The sequence below is a fragment of the Schistocerca gregaria genome, chromosome 11, assembly GCF_023897955.1.
Source record: "Schistocerca gregaria isolate iqSchGreg1 chromosome 11, iqSchGreg1.2, whole genome shotgun sequence".
NCBI classification, from domain to species: domain Eukaryota; kingdom Metazoa; phylum Arthropoda; class Insecta; order Orthoptera; family Acrididae; genus Schistocerca; species Schistocerca gregaria.
In genome coordinates, this window is record NC_064930.1 from 137,412,236 (window position 1) to 137,427,988 (window position 15,753).

General features: G+C 43.9%; 1 protein-coding gene across 6 annotated transcripts in view; it reads right to left on the reverse strand.

Moving 5' to 3' along the window:
• The window catches only part of LOC126294996 (neprilysin-2-like), a 485,741-nt gene that overhangs the window by 390,791 nt on the left and 79,197 nt on the right, over window positions 1-15,753 (reverse strand). The window lies entirely within an intron of this gene.

The window sequence follows — 15,753 nt, forward strand, 5'->3', positions numbered from 1 at the left end:
TGAAATCTACAGCAATTTGCCGAAGGGTTGCACTTCTCTCACGTCAAACGATTCTCTTCAGTTGTCGTTGCTTCCGTTCTTGCAAAATATTTTTCCGATCGCGGCGATGTCGGAGATTTGATGTCTTACCGGATTCCTGATGTTACCTGTACACCCGAAAAATCGTCGTACGGGAAAATCACCACTTCATCGCTACCTCGCAGATGGTGTGTCCCAACGCCCGTGCACCTATATGACACCACGTTCAGACTCACTCAAATCGTGATAACCTGCCATTGTAGCAGCACTAACCGATCTAACAACTGTTTACATATCTCAGTATATGAATACGCTTGGCGATACCAGTTTCTTTGGGGACACTGTAGCTTGCAACGTATTGAGATCGTTGCTAAGGTGCTGTTCGTGGTCGAATAGAAAAACCTTCGACAATAGATACTAGTAGACTGGCCATGCTGTGCAGAAGCTATAGGGCTGGTGTGACTCCAACATAAACCACGTGACTGTTGGCAAAACGTAGCGGTCTGCCATCCTATGTTTGTATCGTATTTTACCCACATTTCTCAACTGACTGCCAAACGCTTCCAACAAAAATTACTTTTTTATTTGCGAAAAATTGTCAGAACTACATTTGACCTGGATTTGTTCACAGTACTATTTATGAAATCTGACAAAAACATCGAACGGGGCAGCGGGACGAAATTATTATCAGCTAATAGTTAAAGTAAAATGTCGTTAAAATTCTTTTAAAAAGTAAGAGTGCGCTCGTGACAAAACTTTAAGCATTGCATTCGCCGCGCTTTGAGCTCTAGTCACGTACAAAAGAAAATGGGATATGGGAATTATGTCAACTATAGGTGCCAAAATTGTCGACTTTAGGAGCAGGTCCATTTTAGAGTATCAATTTTAGGTGCACTTCAAAGGTTCAGTTCCTACTATTTTTACAAAAGTTTAAACTATCAGTTTAAAAAAAATTATATTTTAAATGAAAGGTGAGACTTTGAAGTTTCAGAAAGCAATTTTGGAGCCTACATTTATTTAATAGTATTACAAGGTAGAAAAAAATTCTCTTCATGTGTCGACTATAGGTGCTCTTACCTTATTATAATCTCACTTGTATATACAAAAAGGCACCTATGTGCAGATGGCTTAAAGTTTTTCCGTTTCAGGGCCTGTATCCAAAGCTGCCTTCGGTTTTCATCCTTAGGGAAAACTATGAGTAGGAAAGAGAAACAGTTATACTTCTGTAACCGAATTGTCACAGATACTTTCCAAAATGTAGTATGAGTCTGACTTTACAGGCATCATTATCAACACATTAACTTACGTGATACTCTATGTCAAGTGTAAAAAACATATAAAAGTCACTGCAGCAGATTTCAATAAACGCATCTGAAATATAGGAACACGTGAGGCAATAGTGATCCTACGACTTATCTTAGAAGAAAGATTAAAGGAAAGGCAAACCTACGTTTCTAGCATTTGTAGACTTAGAGAAAGCTTTTGACAATGTTGACTGGAATACTCTCCTTCAAATTCTGAAGGTGGCAGGGGGGAAAATACAGGGAGCGAAAGGCTATTTACAATTTGTACAGAAACCAGATGGCAGTTATAAGAGTCGAGGGGCATGAAAGGGAAGCAGCAGTTGGGAAGGGGGTGAGATAGGGTTGTAGTCTCTCCCCGATGTTATTCAATCTGTATATTGAGCAAGCAGTGAAGGAAACAAAAGAAAAATTCGGAGTAGGTATTAAAATCCATGGAGAAGAAATAAAAATCTTAAGGTTCGCCGATCATATTGAAATGTCCCCTTTGAAAAATTATACAAGACTGTGCTTAAACTGACACACACTTTTTTTTTTTTCTTTTGCCCGCAACGCAGTCTGACTTTCAGTAATCCTTACAAGAGAATGGCCCTGACTAACATTAACCTATATGTTTAACAAATCACTTACCTCACAAAAATCTTCGTTACTCGAACTACTGCAATACAGCGAGGGCCAGTGGATTATATTTATGGTCGAAGAGAAAAACGCAATCTCCAGGCTTCGGTAGCTAGCATCTGTATCCATGCTGAAGCGTGCGTATTTCGCAGCGTTTCCATAAATTCGGGCAGCCCCTGCACACACTAGAGACGAGAGGGTACGAGCTAGGCAGCTCGCAACAGCAGGTGACCAGATTCCTCTCCTAACATGGTCAAGCGTAGAGGCTGCGATCTCACGGGAATGCAGATGGGACGATGCCCTTCAGGATAAGGCATCGCAGACCGCCTGCCAAGAGGACACAATGTCAGCAGTGGTCTGGGGAGCCACCTGGCGACCGCGTCACCCACCAGGAATGTGTGTGTGTGAGAGAGAGTGCGTGCATCTCCATACCGGGTCAGGGGTCGTGTTTACATACGAGACGTACAAGGTCAGCTGTTCCGCCGACGTGAAACCACAGACCGGGAACGCGATGTGTTTCAGGAGTTTCCAGGGGTTGTTTTGGTCTACATCTACATCCGGTTACACACTCCGCAAGATACCACACGGTGTATGGCGGAGGGTACCTGCTGCCAATGCTGGTTTCTCCGTTCCCTGTTCCACTCGTCAATGGAGTGTGGGAAACACTACTGCGTGTACGCCTCGGGAGCGCAATTTTCTCTCTTCTCTCCATCACGGTCCTTACGGAAAATAGCTCTGACGGCAGCACAATCGATCTGCAGTCGAGTCGAAAATGCCGCTTCTCCAAATTATGTCAGTAGTGAAACTTCCTGGCAGATTAAAACTGTGTGCCCGACCGAGACTCGAACTCGGGACCTTTGCCTTTCGCGGGCAAGTGCTCTACCATCTGAGCTACCGAAGCACGACTCACGCCCGGTACTCACAGCTTTACTTCTGCCAGTATCCGTCTCCTACCTTCGCAAGGTTCGCAGGAGAGCTTCTGTAAAGTTTGGAAGGTAGGAGACGGATACTGGCAGAAGTAAAGCTGTGAGTACCGGGCGTGAGTCGTGCTTCGGTAGCTCAGATGGTAGAGCACTTGCCCGCGAAAGGCAAAGGTCCCGAGTTCGAGTCTCGGTTGGGCACACAGTTTTAATCTGCCAGGAAGTTTCATATCAGCGCACATTCCGCTGCAGAGTGAAAATCTCATTCTGGATATGTCAGTAGTGTTTCACGGAAGGAATGTTTTCCTACTTGCAGGGATGCCCATATCAGTTGGAGGATCATTTCTGTAATACTCGTGTGTTGATGGAACCCGCTGATAAGAAAAAAGAAAGAAAAAAGGTCAGGACGCCTCTCAGTAGCTTGTGTGTCTTCCGTTAATTCGACCTGTTGGGAGTCCCAAGCACTCGTGCAGTAAACAAGATCCGACCTCTGGTGGGCAAGCGGTTCTAGGCGCTTCAGTCTGAAACCGCGCTACCGCTACGGTCGCTGGTTCAAATCCTGCCTCGGGCATGGATGTGTGTGATGATGTCTTTAGGTTAGTTAGGTTTAAGCAGTTCTACGTTCTAGGGGACTGATGACCTCAGAACTTAAGTCCGATAGTGCTCAGAGCCATTACTCTCCATTTTAGTAAACAAGAATGGATCGCTCTCATGTTGTACAGGGTATTTCCGTGACAGAGTGCAAAAATTTAAGACGACATAGAGGATGCTTCTTGAACAATTTGAGGTGGGGAACCTCTGAGCACTATGCGACTTAACATCTGAGGTCATCAGTCCCCTAGAACTCAGAACTACTTAAACCTAACAAACCTAAGGACATCACACACATCCACGCCCGAGGCGGGATTCGAACCTGCGACCGTAGCAGTCTCGCGGTCCCGGACTGAAGCGCCTAGAACCGCGAGACCACGCTGGCCGGCGTATATTCTCACAAATTTCTTCCTCAGATAAAGGCCTGTCTTTGATGCTGGTGGACCTCTCTTCTCCAGGAATGCCCTTTTTGCCAGTGCTAGTCTGCTTCGTCGGTCACGGGTTATTTTACTGTCTAAGTTGCAGAACTCCTTCACTACTTCTACTTCGTAGCCCACAAATTTGATATTAAGTGTATCGCTGTTCTCATTTCTGCTACTTCTCATTACTCTCGTCTTTCTGGTTTGCTCTGAGTCTATATTCTGTATTCATTGGGAAACGTCCCCTTAGAAAAATTAATGAATTACTGTGCTGATAAACCTCTTACATTATTTGCTTTTCAAACAGCTGAGCAAAACTGAACGTACTCAGACATTACTCTCTTTATTTATTCTGATCAATATTAAACTGACACACAACATCTTTTAGCGCAACGCAATCTGACTTTTAATAATCCCTACAAAAGAATGGCCCTGACTAACAATAACCTATACCTTTCATGAGTCACTTACCTCACAAAAATCTTCATTACTCGGACTACTGCAATACAGCGAGCGCCAATATTGCCACGTAAATAAAACATTCTAACTACTAAAGTCACTAACTAAACACTTTTGAACACTATTAAGGTAAATATATTGTTTGTTCTTTGTTCATGACATCCAGTTGTACAAATTTCGTTTTCCTGGTGGACACACGTCTAGATCATCCGCTCTCAAAACTCCGCCATCTCTCTCCCCACATCCACCTCTGCTGGCGGCTCACCTCCAACTGCGCAACGCTCCGCGCTGTTCACATTCAACTGCCCAACACTACAATAGCGAATATTCCAACAATGCCAACCAGCCAAAGGCTGTACACAGCACAGCCAGTGATTTTCATACAGAGCGATACGTGGCGGTGGGGTTACCGATATAAGGACCTAAACAGCCTACTTACAATTGGACTCTTCATTCCACTCACCATATCCTGCAGTTCTACATCTACATGACTACTCTGCAATTCACATTTAAGTGCTTGGCAGAGGGTTCATCGAACCACAATCATACTATCTCTCTACTATTCCACTCCCGAACAGCGAGCGGGAAAAACGAACACCTAAACCTTTCTGTTCGAGCTCTGATTTCTCTTATTTTATTTTGATGATCACTCCTACCTAGGCAGGTTGGGCTCAACAAAATATTTTCGCATTCGGAAGAGAAAGTTGGTGACTGAAATTTCGTAAAAAGGTCTCGCCGCGACGAAAAACGTCTATGCTGTAATGACTTCCATCCCAACTCGTGTATCATATCTGCCACACTCTCCCCCCTATAACGCGATAATACAAAACGAGCTGCCCTTTTTTGCACCCTTTCGATGTCCTCCGTCAATCCCACCTGGTAAGGATCCCACACCGCGCAGCAATATTCTAACAGAGGACGAACGAGTGTAGTGTAAGCTGTCTCTTTAGTGGACTTGTTGCATCTTCTAAGTGTCCTGCCAATGAAACGCAACCTTTAGCTCGCCTTCCCGACAATATTATCTATGTGGTCCTTCCAAATGAAGTTGTTCGTAATTTTAACACCCAGGTACTTAGTTGAATTGACAGCCTTGAGAATTGTACTATTTATCGAGTAATCGAATTCCAGTGGATTTCTTTTGGAACTCATGTGGATCACCTCACACTTTTCGTTATTTAGCGTCAACTGCCACCTGACACACCATACAGCAATCTTTTCTAAATCGCTTTGCAGCTGATACTGGTCTTCGGATGACCTTACTAGACGGTAAATTACAGCATCATCTGCGAACAGTCTAAGAGAACTGCTCAGATTGTCACCCAGGTCATTTATATAGATCAGGAACAGCAGAGGTCCCAGGACGCTTCCCTGGGGAACACCTGATATCACTTCAGTTTTACTCGATGATTTGCCGTCTATTACTACGAACTGCGACCTTCCTGACAGGAAATCACGAATCCAGTCGCACAACTGAGACGATACCCCATAGCTCCACAGCTTGATTAGAAGTCGCTTGTGAGGAACGGTGTCAAAAGCTTTCCGGAAATCTAGAAATACGGAATCAACTTGAGATCCCCTGTCGATAGCGGCCATTACTTCGTGCGAATAAAGAGCTAGCTGCGTTGCACAAGAGCGATGTTTTCTGAAGCCATGCTGATTACGTGTCAATAGATCGTTCCCTTCGAGGTGATTCATAATGTTTGAATAGAGTATATGCTCCAAAACCCTACTGCAAACCGACGTCAATGATATAGGTCTGTAGTTAAATGGATTACTCCTACTACCCTTCTTGAACACTGGCGCGACCTGCGCAATTTTCCAATCTGTAGGTACAGATCTATCGGTGAGCGAGCGGTTGTATATGAGTGCTAAGTAGGGAGCTATAGTATCAGCGTAATCTGAAAGGAACCTAATCGGTATACAATCTGGACCTGAAGACTTGCCCATATCAAGCGATTTGAGTTGCTTCGCAACCCCTAAGGTATCTACCTCTAAGAAACTCATGCTAGCAGATGTTCGTGTTTCAAATTCTGGAATATTCCATTCGTCTTCCCTGGTGAAGGAATTTCGGAAAACTGCGTTCAATAACTCCGCTTTAGCGGCACAGTCGTCGGTAACAGTACCATAGGCACTGCGCAGCGAAGGTATTGACTGCGTCTTGCCGCTTGTGTACTTTACATACGACCAGAATTTCTTCGGATTTTCTACCAAATTTCGAGACAATGTTTCGTTGTGGAACCTATTAAAGGCATCTCGCATCGAAGTACGTGCCAAATTTCGCGCGTCTGTAAATTTTAGCCCATCTTCAGGATTTCGCGTTCTTCTGAACTTCGCATGCTTTTTCCGTTGCCTCTGCAACAGCGTTCGGACCTTTTTTGTGTACCACGGGGGATCCGTTCCATCTCTTACCAATTTATGAGGTATGAATATCTCAATTGCTGCTGCTACTATATCTTTGAATTTGAGCCACATCTCGTCTACATTCGCATAGTCAGTTCGGAAGGAATGGAAATTGTCTTTTAGGAAGGCTTCTAGTGGCACTTTATCCGCTTTTTTAAATAAAATTATTTTGCGTTTGTTTCTGATGGATTTGGTTCTTCACTTCCAGGGGCTAGAGCAATATCATCGGCGAATCTTGTCGCTGATATTGTTTCACCTTGAAGTTTAATCCCACTCTTGAACCTTTCTGCATGTTTGTGTCTACTCGCAAAACACAATTGGAGAGGGAGAGCTGGGGACGCATATTCTGTCTGTAATCCGAGAAGTCAGCACCCGCCACCTTAGCCGAGAGTGTTAATGCGCTGCTGCCTGGACTCGGGCAGGCACGCCAGCCCCACCTGGCGAATTCACGACGGGCGCCGGTGTGCCGGCCAGCCTGGATGTGGTTTTTAGGCGGTTTTCCACATCACACTACGTGAATACTAGGCTGGACCCACGTGTGGCCTCAGTTACATGACTCGCAGACACATGAAACACGGTCACACTATTTCATGGTTTACACTGGACAGCTGGGGTACACTGATTCCATCCCAGGGGGGGAGGGGGTACAGGGTGACGGCAGGAGTGGCATCTGGCCACCTCTTCCAATTAATCAAGCCAAATCCGAGCGTAACCCTGCCGACCAACTGCGGGACAAGGAAATTAGCTAAAGAAGAAGAAGAAGAATCTGAAAAGTGAGCAGCGCTTGTTGTGAGGAAAGTTGCCTTTTCCAGAAGATTGTCACAGCTGCCGTACAGAATCTATATCTTCATCTACATCCATATTGCGCAAGCCACCTTCCGGTGTGTGGCGGAGGGTACCGTGAGTACCTTTATCGGTTCTCCCTTCTATTGCAGTCTCGAATTGTTCGTGGAAAGAAGGATTGTCGGTATGCCTCTGTGTGGGCTCTAATCTCTCTGATTTTATCCTCATGGTCTCTTCGCGAGATATACGTAGGAGGGAGCAATATACTTCTTGAGTCGTCGGTGAAGGTATGTTCTCGAAACTTCAACAAAAGCCCGTACCGAGCTACTGAGCGACTCTCCTGCAGAGTCTTCCACTGGAGTTTATCTATCATCTCCGTAACGCTTTCGCGATTACTAAATGATCCTGTAACGAAGCGCGCTGCTCTCCGTCGGATCTTCTCTATCTCTTCTATCGACCCTATCTGGTACCGATCCCACACTGCTGAGCAGTATTCGAGCAGTGGGCGAACAAGCGTACTGTAACCTACTTCGTATGTTTTCGGATTGCATTTCTTTAGGATTCTTCCCAGTGAATCTCAGTCTGGCGCTTTACCGACGTTCAACTTTATATGATCATTCCATTTTAAATCACTCCTAATGCGTACTCTCAGATAATTTATGGAATTAACTGCTTCCAGTTGCTGACCTGCTATATTGTAGCTAAATGATAAGGGATCTTTCTTTCTATGTGTTCGCAGCACATTACACTTGTCTACATTGAGATTCAATTGCCATGCCCTGCACTATGCGTCAATTCGCTGCAGATCCTCCTGCATTTCAGTACAATTATCCATCGTCACAAGCTCTCGATATACCACAGCATGATCCGCAGGAAGCCTCAGTGAACTTCCGATGTCATCCACCAGGTCATTTATGTATATTGTAAATAGCAACGGTCCTACGACACTCCCCTGCGGCACACCTGAAATCATTCTTACCTCGGAAGACTTCTCTCCATTACGAATGACATGGTGCGTTCTGTTATCTACGAACTCTTCAATTCAATCACACAATTGGTCTGATAGTCCATATGCTCTTACTTTGTTCATTAAACGACTGTGGGGAACTGTATCGAACGCCTTGCGGAAGGCTGGAAACACGGCATCTACCTTGGGAACCCTCTGAGTCTCGTGGACGAATAGCACGAGCTGGGTTTCAAACCATCGTCTTTTTCGAAACCCATGCTAATTCCTACAGAGTAGATTTCTAGTCTCCAGAAAAGTCATTATACTCGAACATAATATGTGTTCCAAAATTCTACAACTGATCGACGTTAGAGATATAGGTCTATAGTTCTGCACATCTGTTCGGCGTCCCTTCTTGAAAACGGGGATGACCTGTGCCCTTTTCCAATCCTTTGGAACGCTACGCTCTTCTAGAGACCTACGGTACACCGCTTCAAGAAGGGGGGCAAGTTCCTTCGCGTACTCTGTGTGAAATCGAACTGGTATCCTGTCAGGTCCAGCGACCTTTTTTATTTTGAGCGATTTTGTTTTTCTATCCCTCTGTCGTCTATCTAGAATATCTAAGACTGAATTTTCCCTCTAGCAGTGTAGAACAGTGTGCAGAGATATACGCAGATTCTGACCATATGCGTTCCTTGCTTTGCTCGCACTGGTATCTCGTATACCTACTCCATATACTGTTAATGGACTTTGCAGAAAGTAGACAAGCCCCCTGGGATCTCTGTGCACACTGCGTTCCAAATGATTTACAAGGCGCGTTGCGGAGGTTCGCTGTAACCTTGTGGAACACCCATCGCCGCATCTTGTGACGTAACGCGGCAAGAAGGGGAACCACCTGTTCCATCTTCATTTTGCTAGGCGCTGTTCACATCCAGCTCCCCAACACTACAATGGCGAATATTTCAACAATGCCAACCAGCCACAGACTGCACACACCACACTCAGTGAGTTTCATACAGAGCTACACGTGGCGTTACGAACATAAAAACCTAAACAACCTACTTACATTACATCCTTTAAACGGTCGCACCAACGAAAAAGTGACAGTTATCGAAGTACCTGGCCATGGGATAGAAAATCAACTGAAATCGCTGAACGCAGGAAAGAGCACCACACTTGACAGACTGAACGTATGCCTGTGAGAGTGGAAGCTGTCATCAAGGCTAAGGGAGTGCCTGTACCAGATTGAATTCCACTATAACCGATGGAGGGCGCCACGAACTTGTAAGTCAGTTTCGACCAGGTGTCCGGATACTATTGATCACATAGTTTATGTTTTATATATCAAACTTTTCAGAAGGACGTCCGCTACAAAACGAAGTTACTTTTGAAAAATCTGTTTTTTAAATTTTTGACGTCTGTAATGACACATTCCGACGCAGAGACATACAATACTTTAAAGGCTGCGCCAAAGATTAAATTGAGAGGCATGTAGATTATAATCTTTGTAATGTTCACATTGGATTCTCTTTTGTTTCATACTCCAAGAAGGAGCTAAGAGACACTTTCGATTGCTGCCTCGTAGAGGATGGACATAATTTTTGGAGTGTGCGGAAAGGCAGCCATATAGTTAGCAATTATGGTTTGTGCGACGAGCACAGAAAGTCGTATTGTGTTGTGAATAAAATATTGTGAGAAGTATCTAAGTTTTACGAGAATTATTTAAAGTTACGTAGCACTGTATTCCTTGGTTTCCACCGGCTTCGTGAAGTAAACCGATGCCGACTCAGAAAGATACACACGGTCAACAAAGAGAAGAACACCGATGGCGACTAATGAATTAATATTGTGGCAGAAGGACTAATTATACGTCTAAGGTGAGAACTCTGATTGAATCAACAATGACGTAGAATTAAAAATGTAATTAATCGGAATGGTAAATTATATTACAGGAGTACTTCACGCAGCACTGAATTTGTCCGCATTCAAGCCGGTCAATACAAACGTAAAAAAAAAAAAAAAAAAAAAAAAAAAAAACCTAAAGTTACAGTTCCATGTCCATAATTTTTCCTCTTTTCAAAAAACAATAAATTTAATTTTTTATATTTTTTTCGCCACACGTCCTATCTCAAACACTCGGGCGCCACTATACAGATTTTGTCCCAGTTGGAAAATATCGTAGATCGGTAACTGCATGTGACCATAGACAGCTGTGTAGAAAAGCGCTTCCACGAAGCCTTATTACTTGAGTTTCACACTTCTGCCATACTTACTGGTTAATCGGCACAGCGCAAAAACCGGGCTCGTGGTGTCAGCATTGAGAAACGTGGCGAAAATTATTCCGTTCCTCAGTGCTGCGGGAAATAGTCATGGCTCAGCCTACCCCTCCCACTTCAGGGTTCATTACATCTACGTCTACATCTACATCTACATGGATACTCTGCAAATCACATTTAAGTGCCTGGCAGAGGGTTCATCGAACTACCTTCTCAATTTTCTATTATTTCAACCTCGAATAGCGCGCGGAAAGAACGAGCTCTGATTTCCCTTTTTTTTTTTCATCGTGGTGATCGTTCCGCCCTATGTAGATCGGTGTTAACAAAATATTTTAGCATTCGGAGGAGAGGGTTGGTGATTGGAATTTCGTGAGAAGATTCCGTAGCAACGAAACACGCCTTTCATTTAATGACTTTCATCTAAATCCTATATCATTTCTGTGACACTCTCTCCCATATTTCGCGATAATACAAAACGTGCTGCCTTTCTTTGAACTTTTTCGATGTACTCCGTCAGTCCTATCTCGTGAGGATCCCATACCGCGCAGCAGTATTCTAAAAGAGGACGGACAAGCGTAGTGTAGGGAGTCTCCTTAGTAGGTCTGTTACATTTTCTAAGTGTCCTGCCAATAAAACGCAGCCTTTGGTTTGCCTCCCCCACAACATTTTCTGTGTGTTCCTTCCAATCTAAGTTGTTCGTAATTGTAATACCCAGGTATTTGGTTGAATTTACGGCGTTTAGATTAGACTGATCCATCTTGTAACCGAAGTTTAACGAGTTCCTTTTAGTACTCATGTGGATGATCTCACACTTTTCGTTATTTAGTGTCAACTGCCACTTTTCGCACCATTCAGATATTTTTTACAAATCGTTTTGCAATTTGTTTTGACCTTCTGTTGACTTTATTAGTCGATAAACGACAGCGTCATCTGCCAACAACCGAAGAAGGCTGCTCAGATTGTCTCCCAAATCGTTTATATAGATAAGGAACAGCAAAGGGCCTATAACACTACCTTGGGGATCGCCTGAAATCACTTCTGTTTTACTCGATGACTTTCCGTCAATTCCTACCAACTGTGACCTCTCTGACAGGAAATCATGAATGCAGTCTCACAACTGAGGCGGTATTTTCTAAGCACGCAATTTCATTAGGATTCGCTTGTGTTGTACAGTGTCAAAAGCCTTCCGGAAATCCAGGAATGCGGAATCGATCTGAAATCCCTTGTCAGTAGCACTCAGCACTTCATGTGAATAAAGAGCTAGTTGTGTTTCACAGGAACAATATTTTCTGAACCCATGTTGGCTGTGTGTCAATGGACAGTTTTCTTCTAGCTAATTAATAATGTTCGAACACAATATATGTTCTAAAATCCTGCTGCATATCGACGTTAACGATATGGGCCCGTAATTTAGTGGTTTACTCCTACTACCTTTCTTGAATATTGGTGTGACTTGTGCCACTTTCCAGTCTTTGGGTACGGATCTTTCGTCGAGCGAACGGTTGTATATGATTGTTGGGTATGGAGCTAATGCATCGTCATACTCCGAAAGGAACCTAATTGGTATACAATCTGGACCAGAAGACTTGCTTTTATTAAGTTATTTAAGTTGCTTCACTACTCCGAGGATATCAACTTCTACGTTACCAATTTTGGCAGCTGTTCTCGATTCGCATTCTGGAATATTTACTTCGCCTTCTTTTGTGAAGGCATTTCGGAAGGCTGTCTTTAGTAACTCTGCTTTGGCAGCACTATCTTCGCTAGTATCTCCATTGCTATCGCGCAGAGAAGGCATTGATTGTTTCTTGCCACTAACATACTTCACATACGACCAGAATCTCTTTTGGATTTTCTGCCAAGTTTCGAGACAAAGTTTCGTTGTAGAAACTTTTATAAGCATCTCGCATTGACACATTCTAATATGCGCCATTCTTCCCCTTATTCTGTGGTGGTCACCACAATTCTTTATTCTTCACTGTGCTGCCAAAGCAACTTTCCAGTCTTTGGGTACGGATTTTTTGTAGAGCGAATGGTGGTATATGATTGGTATGTATGGAGCTAATGCAACAGCATACTCTGAAAGAAACCTAATTGGTATACAGTCTGTACCAGATGACTGGCTTTTATTAAGTGATTTAAGTTGCTTCACTACTCCGAGGATATTCACTTCTACGTTACTCATGTTGGCAGCTGTTCTCGATTCGAATTCTGAAATATTTACTTCGTCTTCTTTTGTGAAGGCATTTCGGAAGGCTGCGTTTAGTAACTCTGCTTTGGCAGCACTGTCTTCCATAGTATCTCCATCGTTATCGCGCAGAGAAGGCATTGATTGTTTCTTGCCGCTAACATACTTCACATACGACCGGAATCTCTTTTGGATTTTCTGCCAAGTTTCGAGACAAAGTTTCGTTGTGGAAACTGTTATAAGCGTCTCGCAGTGAACTCCGTGCTAAATTTCGAGCTTTGTAAGTAGGCTGTTTAGGTTTTCTTATTGGTAACGCCGCTTAGCGCTCGGTATGAAAAATCACTGGCTGTGCTGTGCGCAATCTGTGTTTAGTTTGCATTGTTGTCTGCCATTGTAGTGTTGGGTAGCGGCAGCTGGATGCTAACAGCGCGTAGCGTTGCGCAGTTGGAGGTGAGCCGCCAGCAGTGGTGGACGTGGGGAGAGAGATGGCGGAGTTTCGAAATTTGTAAGAATTGGTGTCATGAACTGATATATATATTATGACTATTAAGGTAAATACATTGTTTGTACTCTATTAAAATCTTTCATTCGCTAACTATGCCTATCAGTAGTTAGTGCCTTCCATAGTTTGAATCTTTTATTTAGCTGGCAGTAGTGGTGCTCGCTGTATTGCAGTATTTCGAGTAACCAAGATTTTTGTGAGGTAAGTGATCTGTGAAAGGTATAGGTTAATGTTAGTCAGGGCCATTCTTTTGTAGGGATTATTGAAAGTCAGATTGCGTTGCGCTAAAAATTATTGTGTGTCAGTTTAAGCACAGTCGTGTATAAATTGTTTTAAGGGGATGTTTCAGCTTATGTAAAGGATCTACAATCTTTGGGATTTTGCGTCTGTTTAAATTTGGCATATTTGTTTCGTTGTTTCTGCAACAGTGTTCTAACCCGTTTTGTGTACCAAGGATAGAGTGACCAGCCGTCCGGATTAATCCGGACATGTCCTCCTTTTTAGCTCTTTGTCTGGGGTCCAGGCGGATTTTTACAGTATCCGGCTTTTTCGCAAAGTTGAGGGTAATATCGTTAAATTCACAATTCGTCCCGTTCTCTTGCTCTTTTCTTAAATACTTTAACTATTGGCACAGCCTTCGTGATAAACACGCACGAAGGCTGTGTTAGTAGGTGGCACCAGGATAGTCGATGTTATCGTTGATAAGCGAATGCAAATATCGATTATTCAAAATTTTCGTTTCGTATCTTCTCTTTGTATTGGCTAGGCTTCCTGTAGTGCACGCGTGATTTGTGAGTGTAATTTTTGACCGAGTGAGTTACGTAAAATATTTGGCTATGCCTAGACGAAAGTGTACATTTTCTGATGTCCTTTCAAGCAAATATCCGGCTTTCAAGAAAGGGAGAAAGGAATTTGAAGCGGAATGTGCAACGTACGTATCAGTGGCCGATAAAGATAAGAAATAAATAGACAGGTTAACTGTCATGCTTTTATTTCATTGTTTCATAGTCATTCAGTTTATTTGTATTCGGAAGGTTAAAGTGCAGTTTACATGTCGTCAGCTGCTGCTTGAATTGTAGATGTTGGTAGCGGTGCGTCGAATGAAGGGAGGTGAATGGTCTTACGTTTTCCGCTTTGTAAACAATTCCGTGTTTTTGACATAAAACAATTGACATCGCTCTGTCACCACAATAAATGTTTTTAATTTAAAATAAAAAAAAATATTGCTCTGGGAATCTCCACCTGACCACCAATGACAATTAACTACTAGTTTTACCGGCAACTCCCGGCAGTCACGTGACTTGTCCAAAGCTGACGGGTCTGCAGTTGACCCGTTTGGTGTGTCCTCTATTTTCTTCGTTTGTCCTCCTTTTTGAAGCTGTTTGTCCTCCTTTTTAAACAATTGCATCTGGTCGCCCTATCCAAGGAGGATCGGCTCCGTCGTTTGTTAGTTTATTTGGTATAAACATCTCAATTGCTGCCGATACTATATCATTGAATTAAAGCCTCATCTGGTCTGCACTTATATTATTAATTTGGAATGAGTGGAGATTGTCTCTCAGGAAGGTGTCAAGTGACTTTTTATCTGCTTTAGAGGATTTGGGGATTAGAATATTCAGTGATTGAGTAGAGTGGTACGCCCAAATGTCAACTGGTACGCAGTGACGCGAGCTGCTGCAACGTGCGGACCGTTTTAGGCTGTTCGTAATGCAGGTTGCAGATCTGACGATGGATTGACAGCGGCAGCGGAAACGCAACCCCGTATAAATAAATAAATAAACGATATCCTCGTACCAGTCCAGCTGTGCGCGACAGACGGGAAGATGAGAGCGACCTGCGTTGGCTGCTGGCCACGTTCTGAGTGACGTAACTGCGGTGTGGCGCTCCGCCGGCCTTCCGCCGTATTTTAGCGGAGCGGCCGTCGGGCGATCGACGCGCAACGAGTGTTCGGCTTCCGGCGGAAGTCAAATAGGCAGAAGGCAGCCACCGGCTGGAGCCTACACGAATACAGTGTCTGTCCAGTTGCAGTAACGTGACCGCCTGTGAGAAGCTCGAATGACCACATTTTCCAGGTTCTGTTGGGACGGAGATGTGGAGCCAAGTCCAGCGCGTTGGCTATCTGCGCCAGGTTTCTTTGTTGAGGATCCGAGGCGCGAACAGACCGACCGAGGTGGTGGCACAGATTCTCGATTATCTTCGATGACGACGATGTTTGGTTTGTGGGGTGCTCAAGCGCGGTCATCAGCGCCCCTACAATGTCCCAATCTTCACAAAGTCCTATTATAGACACGGTCGCGAATTATGATGATGATGAAACGATGCGGACAACACGAAA